Source organism: Marmota marmota, unplaced genomic scaffold (genome assembly GCF_001458135.2).
Source record: "Marmota marmota marmota unplaced genomic scaffold, marMar, whole genome shotgun sequence".
Classification (NCBI taxonomy): Eukaryota; Metazoa; Chordata; class Mammalia; order Rodentia; family Sciuridae; genus Marmota; species Marmota marmota.
In genome coordinates this window covers 6,270,526-6,282,104 of record NW_026000136.1, presented here as the reverse complement: position 1 = coordinate 6,282,104, position 11,579 = coordinate 6,270,526, and the positions used below count along the sequence as shown (strand labels likewise).

At 58.4% G+C, this 11,579-nt stretch overlaps 1 protein-coding gene and 2 long non-coding RNA genes across 18 annotated transcripts in view; 2 read left to right on the top strand and 1 right to left on the bottom strand.

Moving 5' to 3' along the window:
- The first annotated feature begins 2,031 nt into the window (after positions 1 to 2,031).
- Positions 2,032 to 4,683, top strand: LOC125611183. Its single transcript, XR_007341326.1, has 2 exons — positions 2,032 to 2,500; positions 4,003 to 4,683. It is a non-coding gene; the product is annotated as an uncharacterized LOC125611183 (long non-coding RNA).
- Positions 4,684 to 5,285: 602 nt separating this feature from the next.
- LOC125611182 overlaps positions 5,286 to 11,579 on the top strand; it is a 30,629-nt gene continuing 24,335 nt past the window's right edge. The window contains exon 1 of the long non-coding RNA XR_007341325.1: positions 5,286 to 5,297. This is a non-coding gene — a long non-coding RNA (uncharacterized LOC125611182). The remainder of the gene's footprint in view (positions 5,298 to 11,579) is intronic.
- Micall2 (MICAL like 2) overlaps positions 8,892 to 11,579 on the bottom strand; it is a 22,586-nt gene continuing 19,898 nt past the window's right edge. For 9 of the 16 annotated variants that reach the window (XM_015502054.2, XM_015502055.2, XM_048785363.1 and 6 more), the window contains one exon: positions 8,892 to 11,035. The gene's annotated coding sequence lies outside the window, so the exon portion shown is untranslated. The remainder of the gene's footprint in view (positions 11,036 to 11,579) is intronic. The other 7 variants (XM_048785355.1, XM_048785356.1, XM_048785352.1 and 4 more) reach the window with 7 other exon arrangements.

Below are 11,579 nucleotides of genomic sequence, written 5' to 3'. Positions count from 1 at the left end.
CAGCCTCCTCCCCACATCCCCACTCCCCAGGAGCTGCAGACTCCAACTCCACACGGTCCAGGTCAGCCATCTCAACCACACCCAGCACGTCCCCCACCCACCTGGTGGCACCCCTTCCCTCCACTGGCCTCTCCGGTGCCCACGTCCTGCCCCTCCCAGATGTGACCACCCTCCCCAGGCAGCCACATTGATCCCAAAGCCCAGCACAGAGGGCGCTTCACCCCGGCCTCGGCTCCCTGACCCAGAGCCTCAGCATAACCAGAAAAAAACAACCCCAATCTGCAAAAATTCCCCGACTGCTACCCCTCAGAGCGGCCAAGACAGAGCGGCAAGTCGATGACAGTCAGGTGAGATCCTGGAACAGAAAAAACACACCAGGGGACCCGGGAAACTGAATACAGTGTGCAGATGCCAGACCCTCAGTCCAAATCCCAGAAGACAGGAACACGGGGTTGGGGGGGACACTGCGGGGGACGAGAACTCTGTTTGCAACTTTTCTGTGAAGCTAAAAGTTCTATAATCAGAGGTCACTTTGGACATGGAGGGTTCCCTAGCCGGTCCCATTAGACCCCAGCAGAAGGCTAGCACGTGCTTCAGCTTGGTGGTGGGTACGACGCCCGACGCCCGTCTCATGCTGGTTTCTGTGCTTGCAGTGTCCCTGAGGGAGGCACTTCAGAAAATGCTTAGCCAGGTATGGTGGCGCACGCTGCGGTCCCAGTAGCACGGCAAGTTCAAGGCCAGCCTGGCAACTTGGCGAGACCCTGTCTCAAAATAAGATATGAAACAAAAGGGGGACTGGGGAGCAGGGAGGGAGGCAGGAGGGAGGAGTGGTCTGGCACCCCCCAGAGGCACGGCCCTGAGTGCCACGTTCCAAGCTGACCTTGCCCACTGCCTGTGCCCTCTGACATCACCCAGCCTGGCCAATCCCTAGCACCTGGCGCTCTGCCACTTCTGACATCATCCTGAGCTGGGGCCCTCTCTGTCTGCCACTCCTGAAGGTCCCCCGCAGGGAGGGAGTCACCATTGCTTGTCCCACCAGATATCTGCCCTGGGGTTCAGGAGGCCGCCTCCACCCCCACAAAGGCCTGGGCCCACCTGTGAGCAGGGCTTTGCTCGTCCATTTCACAGATGAGGAAACCAAGGCTTCTCAGAGAGCCAACTGGAGCTGGGAAGCATCTGGACCCGAGCCCTGAGCTTAGCTGTGTCCTGGGCTGCCCTCCCATCCCACCGTGCACCCAACCCGGATGGGACGCACCCTCAAGCCCCCTTGTGTTCCCGTCTGGACACCCCCTTGCCCCCTGTGGCCCTGGTGGCCCTGCTGACTCTTGTCCCCGGGTCTTGGCATCACATGCTCTATCCTCAAAGCATCCCTGACCCGTGCATGGCGCTGTCCCTGATGGGCCACCTTGGCTTGGAGCCCTGGGTGGTACCTCACGTCCTGTCTACTTGAGTGTCTGTCATCAGCCGTCCCCAGTGCTGGGACAGAAGCTGGCCTTGCTCTTGAGTGAACTGAGGCCTGTTGTCCACTGCTGCAGCTGCCCGGAGCACCCCATTCCTGGAGCACCCCATTCTTGGGAGAAACCAAGCCCAAGATGCCCCATGGTGGCCGAGGGCTGGGCAGGTCTCCTTCTCTGGCCAGGCCACTGCCTCAGCTTTTGTGGCCCGATCCCAGCTGTAGTGCCAGAGCTGGCCAGACCCCAGGGGACACACGGATGTCACCTGCCCACAGCCTGGCTCCTGGCTCCCTGTGGCCTTGGAGGGTCCCCACATCTTCCCAGAGCCTTGACTTCTAGCACAGGCCTGGAAAGAGCTCGCTGGGCTGAAGGACAGATCCAGAGACGTCATTACCCCCTGCTTTGCAGACCAGGGTGACCGCCACCCAGGCCCTCCCGGGGGGCCCTGCACTCTGACCCAGGCAGGGAAACCGAGGCCCAGGGAGCAGGAAGAGCCTCACAGGGACCCCGGGAGGTTCTGGGAGAGCTGAGCTGTCACTTTGTCTGGGGAGAGCACGCACATTCACACCCATAAAAGCCCACACGTGTGAACACACAGAGGCAGGCACACGTGTCCTGAAGTGCACACACACACACCAGGGCAGGGGGAGCCAGGCCGGAGCCAGGCCTCCTTGGCTTATCACGCACATGTGTGAGGTGTGTCCCACAGTGTCCTGAGCCAGGAGTCACAGCGAGACGTACCCTCATGCCTGAAGGTGACATGCTCTGTGTCACCTCTGTGTGGCACAGCGAGCCATCTCCTGCTGCATCCATGCTATAAAATGCCTGGTGGCCAGGGTGTGGCGCTGGACATGAGGGTGTGGCCAGTCTTCACTGCAGAACCTGAAGCGTGCTGAGGTTGTGCCGGGTGCACCATGCACTGTGCCCAATGCATTGGAGGTGACGGATCCGTCACGTGAAGGATGTGTTAGTTGATGAATTCAGCAAAGCTTTACTGAGCACCTACTATGTGCTGGAACCTGGGAATTCAGCAGTGGACAGAACAGGTAGAGTCCCTGACCATGTGGGGCTCATACTCTGGGAGGGAGTTGACAGTGAGCAGGCATCTGATCACAGCGCTGATCACATCATGGACAGAGCAGAGGGGACACCATGGGGACAGCCAGGCAAGCCCACTGGAAAGCCAAGGCCTCGGGAGGCTGGAGCCCCTGGGGACCTGCCTGACACCACAGAAGAGTCACTACAGAAGAGTGAGAGAGTAAAAAGGGGTCTCGAGGGCCTACCTGGGCTCCATGTGACCCTACTCAGTCCTGGGCCTCCAGGTGACCAGCTCCCTAATGGGACACCCACAGTCCCAGGCCACAGAGGGCCAGGCTTCTGGGAGTCAGGTAACTGGCCAGGGCTGGGGGGAGCCCTGGGGTCCTGGTGCCAACCACACAACGCTGGCCCACCAACTTCAGAGAGGTTTGGCAAATGTACCCCACAAACTGGTTGACACTAGGGAGATGAGAGGGCCAGGAGCAGGGCAGGAGGGACCAAGAGTCTTGGAAGTCTGTGTGGTCTGCCCAGGGCCATCACACCTCAGGGAAACTGAGGCCCGGGGAGGGCGAAGCCTGGCTCAGACCCTTAGAATCTCGGGACAAGTGTCTGGAATAGCTCTTGGGCCCCGCCTCCCCAGCCAGGGGTATCCAGGTAGGTAGTAGGCAGGTGGCCCACGACAGGGCCAGAGTGCTTTGGTAGGAGCTAAAGGCATTGGGACACCAACCAGGTTTTGAGAAAGGGAGACCGAGGCACGGCGAGCCCTGTCCCCTGGCCTAGGACACAGTGGCACCTCCAGATCCAACGGGGACCTCACGTTTTGCCCCCCAGTTCTATGACAGCAAGAAACCCAGGTCCTGGGTCCAGGCCACATCCCACCCTGGCCTCACCCTGCCCCAAAACCCCCAAGGAACAATTTACCTTTCAGAGCTGGTCCAAGATATTAATTAAGATAAATCTACCTCAATTTTGAGATTCTCTTATCATGTAATTTATCAAAATTATGTTAATTATTTCTGTAGGGCAGCAAAATTATTACCTCTTTTGTGTCTGATTCGTATTAATATTCATAATTTAATAATTCAGCAGCCTGGCCATCTGGTCGGGCAGTCAGCTCTTTGCCTCCCTTAATCCAAGCCAAAGCAACCCCACCACCCCCATCAGCATCCCCGGGCCCCAGCCTCCCTGTCCCCTGCGCCTTCCCACTGTGGCCCCGAGGATGCCGGCCCCTGTCTGGGTTCCTCCCTGGCCCCCGGGGCCCCCTCAGCCCTCCGCACAGACAGGTAGGCACCCGGGAACGCGCCCAGGTAACGCGCACCCGCTCCCCACCCCGCTTGGCAGGTGAGCCGAGCTGAATTGACATTTCCACACTTTGTGAGTTTTACACTGTAATTTGACATAATTAATGCCTACATTACTGCTGATAATTTAGCTAGTTAATTAAACTCGGAGGAGATAATTAAGGAAAGGCTACTGCTTGGATTGCTAATTGTTTTTGTCATTATTTCAGGGGCCGACAGCTGCCGGCTGAGTCATCCTGTTTTGTCAGCTGATGGGTCATGTGACACAGGGTCCCCCGAGGGCCCCCCACTTCCAGGGGAGGGAGACAGCGCAGCCGGCTACCTGGCTGCAGTCTGGAGCCTCGCCAAGCGCTGCTGGCTGATGGGGCGCTTCCGTTCCTACTTCTTGGAGCAGTGACAGTCCCGCTGGCTTCTGGGGACCCTCCCAGCCTTACCTGAGAGCTGTAGCCTGGGGTCATGCAAAGGAGGAGGGAACCCCTTGCAGATCCAGCATGCAAGCCCAAGGGGTCAAGGGGCAGCACCCAAGCCTTTTGCAAGTGGTCAGATAAGAAGTGGAACTTCTTGGGCCTGTCGGAAGCCAGAATCGATGATCCCACATAGGAAAAAATAATGGGAGAAAGACCAGAGAGGCATACACACACGTGTCCTCCCTGACTCTTCCCAGGTGATGCACTGAACCGCCTCTGCTGAGAAGTCACAGTCCCTCGACCTTGGACCTCCAAAACCATGATCCAAAATAAACCTCTTTAAAAAAGGGTGGAGGATGAGCTGGGGTTGTGGCTCCGCGGTACAGCGCTCACCCAGCACGAGCAAGGCCCTGGGTTCGATCCTCGGCACTACATAAAAATAAATAAATAAAGGTATGTGTCCAGATACAACTAAAAAATAAATAGATAAATAATAAAGGGCACTGTGGTGCACGCCTGTGATCCCAGGGTCTGGGGAGGCTGAGGCAGGAGGATGGCGAGTTCAAAGCCGGCCTCAGCAACTTGCAAGGCCCTAAGCAGTTCAGCGAGACCCTGTCTCTAAATAAAATGTGAAAAAGGGCTGGGGGTGTGGCTCAGTGGTTAAGCGCCCCTGGGTTCAACCCCCAGGACCAAAAAAAAAAAAAAAAAGTCGTGTGGGGATGGATTCTGGGAGCAGGAGGGCTGAGAGTCTGTCCTTCTGGGGCATTTGATGTTGATGGGGGGCTACATTGGAGCCCTCAGAGTCCTGCTTCCCACCCAGGGAAGGACCCAAGACCGCTCTCTGCCCACCCACAGAGAGCCTGTCCCTGGGCCAGTGGCCCTCAGAGTTTCCTGCCCACGAAATAACCAGGAGCCGCACATCACCCTCACGGTGTCCCCCTTCCATGACGAGGAAGCCAGGGCCCTGCTGGAGGTCACATGACCCAATGCCAGCCCCTCGGAGGACCGAGGAGCTGGGGGCAGCTGAGCCGGCCTCATCCAGGATGGGATTGGGACACAACCCTGCTCGCAAGCCCTGGTGTCCCCTGCTTCAAGGAGTGGACGGGATGGTGCCCCTGCCTCCCAAGGCAAGCTTAGATGATGAGGGCACCCAAGATGGTCTCACTGGTCCCCAAATCCCTGTGGGATTGTCCGTCAGGCTGAGGGCCACATCTCCAAGGAGCTCACACCCTTGGGGAGTGGGGAGAAAGGACGACACGGTGCAGGTGAAATCTGTTGGGACTCTGACTCGACTGTCCAAATGCTCAAGTCAAAGAATCCTGGGTTTCTTTACCCTCTGTACCAGAAGGTTCTAGATTGGCAAATTCAGGGCTCAACAAAACATCAACGAAGACCCAGGAGCCTTTCTTTTCTGACCTGCCAGTCTCATCCCTCAGGGTCCCAAACTGGCTGCTGTGGCTCTATAAGTCTCACATTCCACATGCCACCCTGTGCCCCACCCCACATCCAGCAAAGATAATAATCAGACTGTTTCCTTAAGGGGAGACTTAGAGTCTCAGGACACTCTCCTCTTGGGCCTTCAACTGCTTACTTCCTTTGGTACTAGTTCCGGTTGGGCCACGACAACTGGCTTTCTCAACCCAGCACAGAGCCCTTGGTCAGTGCAGGTGGCGGCTCCTGACAGAACATCATCCCTGATCCTGCCTCTCGCTCTCAGAGTGGCTGCCTTGCACAGAGTCTCATCACTCTCTGAGTCCTTACCAAAAGCCACAGTAAGGAGCAGACCTCTGCCAGCCTTGTACCAGTCCCCGTGTCCCCAGCCTGGACAAACGCGCCTCTGGGATGCGAGGCCACCCGTGCAGCTGAGTCTACTCATAGCAGTGACCAACGCCCTCAAAGAATGTGGGGCCCTGACCCCAGCATGGGTGACCTTTTGGTGGCCCTGTGTCCCCTCCTGGCCCCAAGCCCCGCTCAAGTAGGGCTCTGCCATCTGCAAACAGAAAGACCAGCAGGAGACCAAGACCCCAAGAGGTGGGGCCAACAGTGCTCCAAACTCAGAACCTCGAAGGTTCACCTGGTGTGGAAACGGGTCTCTGCAGACGTCACCAGTTGAAGATCGTGAGAGGAGCTCGTCCAGCAGGGAGTGGCCCTGACTCCACGGCTGGTGACCTTACAGCAAGAGGAAAATCTGGACACACAGGCCCAGGGGAGGCGGCCACGGGGACATGGGGGGAGAGACTAGAGGGATGTGGCCACAGGCCCAGGAACGCTGGCAGTCACCAGAAGCTAAAAGGGGCCAGAAGGATTGTCCCCTGATACCGTCACGGGGAGCCTGTCCCTGAACCTCGGTCTCGGACCTCTGGTCTGGGGGGAACCAAGATGTGCTAGTTTAAGCCCCGGTCTGGGGCACTTGGTTACGGCAGCCACAGGACACTCATATCCCCAGTGTCCACCCCTCATCCTCCTCTAGGGCAAGGCCTGCTGGGAGGACCAGAGAGAGTCCACCCGCACCAGTGTCCTTTGGAGCTCTGTGGGGCCATGTGACTAAATTCTGGCCAAGGAGGGGAGAGCAGGCCCACCTGGCCCTGGGCTGTGTATCCAAGTTCCTGCTGCCCCACACCTCTGCCCCCTGTGACCCTCCACACCACAGCCAGAGCAGACTGTGAAGGTGGTCCTCCCCTGGAGGCTGACCATGGCCCCTGTCCTGATTGTCCACCCGGCCACCCCACGCGCCATCAGAGTCTAGTTCCAGCCAGATCCCGTGCCTGCCCCTGCCACAGGGCCTTTGCAGGTGCTGCAACCCGACTGCCCCCAGTCCGGCTAACCCTCCTCTGAGACCCCCCCCCCACAGAGCCCCTCCCCAGCTGCAGTTCTCTGCCTGCTTGTTTGTCTCCTGCCCCTGAGTCCCTGAGGACGGGACCTGTGGGCATCTTGTCCGCTGTGGGACCCTCAGCACCCAGCAAGCAGCCCCGCCCCCAGGAGCGGTCAGTAGGCTCTTGATGAGTGGACAGAGGTGACGGAAGGAACAAGCAGTCTAGGGAGACTGTCGACGTCACCGGGTGCTTCCCCCGATGATGTCACTGGAAACAGAGTCCTAGGACAAATGTTCCCTCTGACAAGCACCTGACAGCTTTCTCCCACGGCTGGGCACGTGGTGGGGGGGGCGTGTCCAGGGTGACACAGGACTTACCCTTGCACATAACAGAGGAGAACCCTGAGGGTTTCCAGCAGGGTGGGGGACACCAGCCCAGACACACGGTGGCCAGGAAGGGGAAGGAGGATGCGGAACAGGAAAGCACGGCCCCAGGAGAGAGAGAGTGGACAGAAAGTGGACAGGGCAGGGGAGTGGTGCCCACGCCCTCAGGAGACACCAAGAGGACACCAGTGGGATCCCAATGAGCCACCCGACCACAGATCACAAGGCCATCTGTGAATGCAGGGGCCACGTGCCTCATTCAGAGCTTTCTAGTTGACATGTTTTTTAAAAATCAGCAAAAAAGAAAGAGGCTTTGCCGGGCGCGGTGACGCACACCCGCGATCCCAGCAGCTCGGGAGGCCGAGGCAGGAGGACTGCAGGTTGAAAGCCAGCCTCAACAACTTGTGAGGCCTTAAGCAACTTAGCGAAATCCTGACTCTCATCAAAATCCAAACAAGGCTGTGGATGTAGCTCAGCAGTTAAGCAGCCCCAGGTTCGATCCCAGTACGAAAAAGAGAAAAAAGAGGTGAAGGTGAAGTTCATTTAATGACATTTTTAAAAAATGTATTTTGTTTTAGTTGTTGTTGGACACAACACTTTTATTTATTTATTTATTTATTATATTTATTTTTAGTTTTTGATGGACACAACATCTTTATTTTATTTGTATGTGATGTCGAGGATCCAACCCAGGGCCCCGCTGTGCTAGGCGAGCGCTCTACCGCTGAGCCACAACCCCAGCCCCTATTTAATGACATTTTATCGAACCCAATATTCCTAAAGTGTTGCCATCTCAATAAGGAATCAGTACAAAATATTGGTAGGGAGATGCCACAGGTCCTTTGGAAACCCCGGTGTGTTTTGTTTCAGGTGCTGGACAGCCACCTGTGGCCAGTGGCTACTGTAGCATGTGCCCACGTCACAGGATCCCATTCCCCACCAGCAGCTGTTCACCTGAATGTCCCTCTTCATCTATCGTCCCTTGAAAGCCTGGCCAGCTGCCCTGGCTGCCAGGGCCTCATGGTAACCTGAGCTGAAGCAGGAAATTTAGTTCCGAGTCAGTCCAGTGGGCTCTGGTCCCTGTCCTCAAGGTCTCACGTGGCCATTTGAGCTTTGCCCCTGGGCCCACACCTGGGCCTCCAGCCCTGGGGGCACCCTAGACCCGGGCCCACGCTACCTCCCACGCCGCTGGACCCGGCCACCAGCCCCTTCTGCCTTCTCTCTGCCCAGCAGAGATTCTTCAAAGGCCAACACACATACACCAAAATCGTCCCAGTGTCCCTTGGACCCTGACCCCAGCCACCCGCTGACAAGACCAAGGACATCTCCCCAGGGAAGCAGCCCCATTGCCCGGTGCCTCCGCTCACAAATCCAATCGCCACTTTCTGGAGAGTTCTCCCTCGTAAATAAATGAGACTAGAAATGGCCCATATGGATACGTAATGTTGTTAAAACCACTGATTAAGTTTTACACAACCGCGTGAGAGCAAACGAAAAGGTTTTAGCTTTTTAATTTAAGAAAAGAGGAATATGATATAATTTCAATTTGTGATAAGATAAGATGTTCTCGATATTGCTGTTTCAATTGGATTACATCCTAATGTGCTTTATAAAGTGTCAGGACGGCTGCGGATGAAGGTGTGTGTGGGATATTCTTTATTAACAATTTAATGGGCCGAGTTCGCTCTATCCGTCTTCATCAAGGGCTTCCTGGCCGCCTGGGAGGCCTCGTTAGTGCAGAACCCCAAACTCCAGGCTGGGCTTCCTCCGGAAAGGCCAGCCCGGGGGAGACCCCTAGGTGGAGCAGCATACAGATGTGCTTTGACCACCACACCTGGTCAAAGGCTTCTGCTAGCAGGGCCCTGGAAGGCGGTGACCAGGTGCGGTGGTGGGAGGGGGGGGGGCCCGCCCCCGCCCCGCCCCGCCCGCCCCTGTCCTCTGGCTGTACCCCTCCTGCAGGGTTAGGAATCTCCAGGGAAGGGGGAGGGGGCCACCCAGAGCTGTGTCCACTCCCACACCTTGCTCCACATTCCCCGGCCCCTGAGTCCCTTGGGGTCTTCCTGACCCCCCTGAGGACACCCAGGCCTACATGGAGGTGTGGGTGACCAGGCCCTGGCCCTCAGGAACAGGGGTGGGCTGTGGGTTCAACTCCCACCCTGGGCCCTACACACACTGCTGCAGAGACTGGGGGTGGGGGTCTGGCCCAAGTAGAGGTGTGGCCCTCAGCTCTGGGACACCCCAGAAGGCCCCCCAAGGGACCTCAAGCCCTCACCAGGGCGCTGAGTCGGGTTCAGGCAGTGTCAGTCTCCATTGCTGGTGCACAGGTGACAAACTGGAGGCCACAGGGCGCGGACAACCTGCGTCACAGGTGGAACCCGGTTTGCTCGCTCCTTCACCCACCCCCCAGGGGATGTCGGCCAAGCTCTGCTCGGGGTCAGGCACCATACTAGAGCAGGGGACACACACACAGTGCGGGGACAGGCGACCCCTGACCTCAAGAACCTCCACCTGAGAGGGACCGGACAACAGCCAAAGCCAGGTGAGCTCCAGGGGCTGGGGGACCAGGGCCCCTCTCCCAGGAGGGCACAGGGACCTGGATGGGGGACTTGGGGGTTCAGGCAGAGGGGCCTGTAACACAGAGGCCAGGGAGCTGGGAGTAGTGGAGAGGGGTGAGGCTGGAGTCCCCACAGGGCCCTGGGAAGATGGGCCACCTGGCTGAGCCCAGGCCTGGACTGTCCTTCAACCCAGCCTCTGTCTCAGACCCCTGGAGGCTGCAGGCCTGGGGACCCATGGACACAGGGCTGGGTTGGGACAGAGGCAGCCCCTCTCTAATTATCCCCCACCCTATATCCACGCATGAACACTGCTGTTCCAGGCCACTCTGGGAATAGAGAGGACTGAGCACACATTAAGTGCCTCCTGTGTACACAGGCAGGAGAGGGTGGCCCTGGGGCACCTCTGGAGATTGCCCAAGCCCCAAGTCCAGTCTGGGGTGCAGGGCAAGTTGTCTGGTCAGCTGTGGGGGGGCCGGTTCACTTCCAAGTTGGGGGCAAGCAGGGTGAACCAGCGCCACCCTGTCCCCAAGGGGCCACCCCAGGGCCCCACAGGCCTCACTGCTCCAACAGTGGCTGCTAGAGCCTAGCATCTGGCCAGGTCGGGCACCTTAACTCTGCATCCCAATGGCCAGTGTCACATGGGGCTGCAGGTGCCGGGCCCCTGGCAGGCAGCAATGTATATGTCCTGCTGGTCAGTGCTGGTCAGTGCTTGGGGGACTTGACTTTCAGGGCCCCATTTATTGAGCATTGGGGTGTCCAGCCAGTGCCACCAGGCACCCCACAGCTGCTCCTGGGGTCCCCTGATGGCTGGATCCTGAGTATTGCCCTGTGGGGAACCTTGGAGCTGTGTGGCCCCAGCAGGTCCAGCCCAGGTGGCCAAGGTAGTAGCTGGACACCCTTGCCTTCCCTGTCCAAAAGCCCCATGGCTCCCCTCCTGACTCACCCCCCAGGAGCACTCACGGCCCCTCAAGGGCACAGTCCAGAAGCCCAGAGGTTGACCCCAGGTTCTAGTCCCCAGCCTGCATATAATGTGCTGTGCAGCTTCAGGACACTGTATCACCTCTCTGAGCCTCGATTTCCTTATCTGAAAAATGGAGCCGCTTTGGGGGTGCGCCAGGCTGCCCCATCCCTGCTGCGTGGCACTCTGCCTCCCCCTGGTGGCCAAGATGCCACACTGCCACAAGTCCCCTGGTGGGTCAGATCTAAGGACATTGGTCTGGGGAGCCCCAGAGGCTCAGCTGCACCGTCAGCCCACCGCCCAAGCCCCTCCTGCTTCCCCCTAATACACAGAGGCTCTGGGGCCTCTGCTCAGAACTGCTCCCAGGGCCCAGGGCCCAGGGCACCAGGCCACGCTGGAGCACCTGGCCCAGGCCTGGTGACCACTCGGGCAGTCTGCCTCCCGACTCTTCCCTCTGGCCTCTCTGCCCACACTGGGCATCTTTAAGCTCCCAGACCGTGGTCCTGAGGTTCCTTTGGCCAGTCACACCCTGCCCTACCCAGGGGTCGTCCATTCCTGAGCCCGGCCACCAGTGTTTGGAACAGCCAAGGTCTCAGATGTCAGGCCACTGAGATGCACGTCTCCTGGGGGCCACATCTGAGTTCAGTTCCACAGCGCCCCCCCCCCCCCC